The 5,917-nt window shown below is 28.0% G+C and overlaps 1 long non-coding RNA gene across 1 annotated transcript; it reads left to right on the plus strand.

Annotated features, from left to right (window-relative positions):
• The first annotated feature begins 4,644 nt into the window (after window positions 1-4,644).
• Window positions 4,645-5,132, plus strand: LOC142223088 (uncharacterized). The gene is made up of 2 exons (XR_012718554.1): window positions 4,645-4,874; window positions 4,937-5,132. It is a non-coding gene; the product is annotated as an uncharacterized LOC142223088 (long non-coding RNA).
• The last annotated feature ends 785 nt before the right edge of the window (window positions 5,133-5,917 follow it).

Here is a 5,917-nt window from a genome sequence, read left to right on the forward strand (position 1 = left end):
TTTCAATTAATAAATTAATTGATACAATTAACTTTTTAATCAAGATAGAAATATTAAGTCAATTAAGTCGATGATTGAAAATTTAAAAATTTTTAATTAAAACATTAATTGATACTATTAACTTTTTAGTCAAATTCGGAAAACTAAGTCAGTTAAAGAAAGTGATGAATATTTTTTAATTTTTAATTAAAAATGTATTTCAAACAATCAATTGTTAATCCAAATAAAAACCAATTCAGAAAATAATTGAAAATAGTTACATTTCTTAATTAAAAAATTAATTGAGTTTTGCAATCAACATCAATTACATTTTTAATTGAATCAATTAAAAAAATAATTGAAATTTGCTAATGAAATCAATTAATATTTTAATCAAGAATTTTTTCTATGACTAATTAAAACTGTGATTGATACTATCATTTTCGTGATTGAAGACATTTCAATTAAAAAATTAATTGGATCAATTAATTTCGTGATTGAATCAGAAAATTTTTTTTTTGTGTGTAGTTAGACGAGTCGACCTTATAATGGGTATTTTTAGGTAAAAGAAAATTCGCTTGAACTTCCTAAAAATTCTGAAATAAAAATTTAAATAATATTGAAATCGGTTCTGTAACTTGACTATTAAGCTAAATCTCATAATAAAATCTGACACGTCTTGTAAGGCTTTATTTTAATAATGCGTTTTACCATTACCATTAAGCAAAACTCAAATTACTTAAATGTACCCTAGGTGCAAATCTCCGCTTCTCTGGTTCGGAACCAGTAGCATAAAGACCAAATCTTTGCAAACGGGCAAGCCCTTTTTTCAGTGTGCCTATAATTTCGTTACGATGGCTATAAACATTATAAACATTATTATACATTGGAACACAAATTTTTAAACACAATATTTTTGAGTGCAAGCATATAATGTTCATAAACTAGCATAACATGTTTGGGACATATATGTTAATATGTTAGAACATATTATGTTTGGGACATAAAATGTTTTTAAATATAATATGCTTGGATGCAAACATATATTTATTTAGAAATAGCCTATAAACACATATGTGTTTAGTAGCTTGGAGCGCTATTTAACAGGGAGCGATATTGAATTAAGTTGGTGGTTGTTGCTTGTTATTACAAAATTAACATTTTATTTTTCCTTGGGCAATTGATCAGCTACTTCTTTAATCCTTACAAACTGTGTGGTCCGCTGTTCAAATCCCCGTCCGGCAAAAGGTAAAATTAAAATAAAAAAAAATCATACAATTGAATAATTTCTTCTACAATGTTTGTATTACAGAAAAATGTGCTAAGAACTAAAAAATCTCGTGGAAGTGAGAAAGATGTGGGGGAATATCCAATGGGCAGAAACAAAATTTTGAGCATTCAGGTCGAAAACCTATGTTGTTAGCACCTATATTACCTGTTTATTTTCACAATTCCATGGATTGAGGGACACCCATAGTTAACTGAGAACCAAACCTCTACAAAATAACAATTAAATCAACATCATAAAGAAATACCATGGAAATTTTATATGACTGGGTGGTATTTGGCAATCTGTGTCCACCCACATTTTATGACTATTTGCTATTTGCAAAAAGACTTCAATGTTTACCCAAGTGCCACCACAATAAACAACAGCCTCAGAGTGTTCCACAAAAATCAAGTCAACTCAACACGGCAGGTTCGTTTGAGCTAATTTTTATACATAATTGTGCTCAAGCGGAAAATGATAGCACTTGTTCTGTTAAAAAAAGCAAAAACTTTGGCGTTCCAAAAACAAATTGAAAGTTTCTAAGGAGGTAATCCATGTAGATGAAATAATATTTGAACTAAAAATTTCCGCTAGTCGGTGATGCTCTTAAGTCATCTCATGTTTATCTTAGATGCAATCAAATAAAGTGACATTTTATGTCGACTGTGATGAACTTAATCCCAAATCAAAGTGAAATGGGTCGATACTCCCAGAGAAAAGAAAATAACATTTTTTTATAGCCGATTAAAATTTATTTTAGTTCATGAAAATTAGTTGATTTTAGTTCAATTTTGCCAAACGTGAGAACATTTTTCTTATTTAATTTGCTTACAATAATGACGTGAACTTAAAATGACAAATAAAGTTGTGTAAAAATGTTGTACACAATTTTACTAAATATGGAAATTGTTCATATATTCCTAAAATGGGTGAAATTGAGTTAATAAGTTTCTCAAATGAATAAATTTTTCTTAAATTGTCTCTGTCTTGAACTTCATATAGCGCTAAAGACATTTTCACTATTTTTACTTCCATTTGTCCTGGTGATTTCCAATTTGTTCCTGGAATGATTTTTTTATTGAAATCTTGCAACAATAAAATAAATAGAGAAACGTATTACAATTACATATACATACACTGAAACAAATATTGCCGTAAGCACAACGATATCACGACCTTAAACTAAAAATGTTATTTAAGCGTAGCTAGAATAAGAAAAATATTTTTTACTTGACCAAGACTTGATAAACTTTTCATTGAGGGCGTTATGGGTTTTTATTAAGGGTATTCCACTTTAAGACGGGTATCTTTAAAAATTCTTCAAAATTAATCGTCATTAAATTCGTTGAGTTTTTGTATTTTTCTACAAAGCTAAAAGCTAAATAAAAGTTTAGTTGGATTCAAAGATTTTATCCTTGCCTTTGGTATTGACTCCGAGCCAACGATGCGGTTTCTTTAAAATAAAGAGATGTTTAGGGATCCATCTACACTGAAAAACCCACCCACACCCAGAAAAAAGTGACCCCTTCTTTATGTTAAAATGAAGTCATTGTGAAGAAAGTTGAACTTCGTATAGCGCCAAAGACATTTTTATTTGTTTGAACGATGTGATTTTCGTAGAAAATAGGTAGAATGCATTCCATATATTAGTTAAAATTTTCCTATATTGATGTACCACTACAGAATGAAAATATTTAACTGAATTGAATTCATATATGGAATGATTTTATTGAACTTTTTTCATTCATTTGGACAAATCTTACATATTTGTGGTAAACCTTTTACTTCAAAATTAGAACAGCTTATCTTCGTTTTTAAATATAGTTTTATTTATTTATATATGCATTTTTTCTTCAATAAAAGACATGTTTTATTAATATATTAAATATATATACACGGATGAAAAAGACTGTTTTTCATATGTTTGGCTATAAACATTATAAACATTATTATACATTGGAACACAAATTTTTAAACACAATATTTTTGAGTGCAAGCATATAATGTTCATAAACTAGCATAACATGTTTGGGACATATATGTTAATATGTTAGAACATATTATGTTTGGGACATAAAATGTTTTTAAATATAATATGCTTGGATGCAAACATATATTTATTTAGAAATAGCCTATAAACACATATGTGTTTAGTAGCTTGGAGCGCTATTTAACAGGGAGCGATATTGAATTAAGTTGGTGGTTGTTGCTTGTTATTACAAAATTAACATTTTATTTTTCCTTGGGCAATTGATCAGCTACTTCTTTAATCCTTACAAACTGTGTGGTCCGCTGTTCAAATCCCCGTCCGGCAAAAGGTAAAATTAAAATAAAAAAAAATCATACAATTGAATAATTTCTTCTACAATGTTTGTATTACAGAAAAATGTGCTAAGAACTAAAAAATCTCGTGGAAGTGAGAAAGATGTGGGGGAATATCCAATGGGCAGAAACAAAATTTTGAGCATTCAGGTCGAAAACCTATGTTGTTAGCACCTATATTACCTGTTTATTTTCATAATTCATTATGAAAATAAATATATAAATAAATAAAATTTTGAGCACAATATTGTTTGGGAGAATTTTTTTAGGCATATAATATTTTTGGGTGCAAAATGCTTTTTTATATGTTCATATAATAACATATTGTTTTTTGGAAGACACCATTATTGAATTTGGATGCAAAAATACAAAATGTTTGGAACTTAGACTACCCAAACATATATTGTTTAGACCAATATGCTTTCAAACATATTATATATTGGAAGAGATCAAACATATAAATGTTTGGGCAATACCCAAAAATGTATATGCTTCACCCAGAAAAAAGTGCCTTCGAAACTAAAGGAAAAATTCTTCATCAATATAGTTTATCCATTTTATTTCCATTAAGGTACATTTTTGTGAGAAATAATAAAGTTTACTCGTTTCAGTAAAAAAATCCTAAACTGTAAGCAGTTAGGAATAGTTCATTAACTAGAATAAGGCATGGAATTTTACTAATACTGTTTTCTTCGCTGGGTATAAGAATTTACTACTGAACAAGAAAATTTTATTCACCGATAACTAAGCATTCGTAAAAATAAACAAAATCCGAACTAAAACCAAGTTTCCTCAAAATTAGTAAAATTTCTTATAAAATGATAATTGCGACTTCCTTTATAATAGAAAGTTTTTCATACATACGAACAACACTTGGCATAGAAAAATATTTTAGTTCATTCGTACTAAGAAGTATGCAATCCTTTCAAAACTTAAGGAAACACACTTGTTAGAATATAGGAAATTTTCCTATATTTCTATTGTTTACCTGTAATCGATACCTGTCATCGTAATCGACGTGTTTGGGCGTGGGTGTAATCGATATGTTTGCGCGTGGGTTGTTTTTTAGTTGGAATCGCGTTGTTGTGGTATACGGAGAGATTGTTAAAAAATAATATGGTAAAATAATATAATAAGTAACAAATAAAATATATAAAAGATTTATTATTTTAAATTAGTGAGAAAAATGTTCGTTTTTTTGAAAATAAATCTATCAATGTTCGTGATGGTGTATAAAGAAAGAAAACACCAGCAGAATAAAAACCCTTTCATTTGTCTTCATTTTGGAATCTTCAATTATCAGGTAATATTCAGTGACGCTAACCTTTTGTAACAAAAATGGTTTATGATTTTTTATATTTGTAGGTATTGAAATTGTAAAAGGAGGACAAAATCGTTACGCAGCAACTTATTAAAAGTGAAAGGTACAAGAAGAAGAAAAAATGCGTTTTGCAGTTGATGACATTACATGGAAATTGGAAATAGTGGAATAATAAACTAATATTTCAAGGCCAGTCGATGCTGTTGATTCTTAATAAATATATTCAATATATTAATAAAACATGTCTTTTATTGAAGATAAAATTGCTTATATAAATAAATAAAATTGTATTTAAAAACGAAGGTAAGCAGTTCTAATTATGAAGTAAAAGTTTTACCACAAATATGTAAGATTTGTCCAAATGAATGAAAAATTTCAATAAACTCATTCCATATATGAATTCAAATCAGTTAAATTTTTTCATTCTGTAGCATAGTGGTAAATAAATATAGGAAAATGTTAACTAATATATGGAATGCATTATACCTAATTTCTACGAAAATCACATCGTTCAAAAAAATAAAAATGTCTTTGGCGCTATACGAAGTTCAACTTTCTTCACAGTAAATTCATTTTAACTTAAAGAAGGGGTCACTTTTTTCTGGGTGTTGAAGCAAAATATGTTTGGGAGTATATGTTACAGAAGCGATTTTTTGTGAGCGTGTATTAAGAATTAACAGCATCGACTGGCCTTGAAATATTAGTTTATTATTCCACTATTTCCAATTTCCATATGTAAAGTTACCAACTGTAAAACGTAATGCGTTTCTTCTTCTTCTTGTTCCTTTCACTTTTGATAAGATGCTGCGTAACAATTTTCCTTTCTCCTTTTACAATTTCAATACCTACAAATATAAAAAATCATAAACCATTTTTTCTCACTATTTTAAAATAATAAATATTTTATTTGTTATTTATTATATTGTTTTACTATATTATTTTTTAAAAATCTCTCCGTATACCATAACAATGCGATTCAAACTAAAAAAAAAAACAACCCACGCGCAAACATATCGATTACATCG

The sequence above is a fragment of the Haematobia irritans genome, chromosome 2 (genome assembly GCF_050003625.1).
Source record: "Haematobia irritans isolate KBUSLIRL chromosome 2, ASM5000362v1, whole genome shotgun sequence".
Taxonomy (NCBI): Eukaryota; Metazoa; Arthropoda; class Insecta; order Diptera; family Muscidae; genus Haematobia; species Haematobia irritans.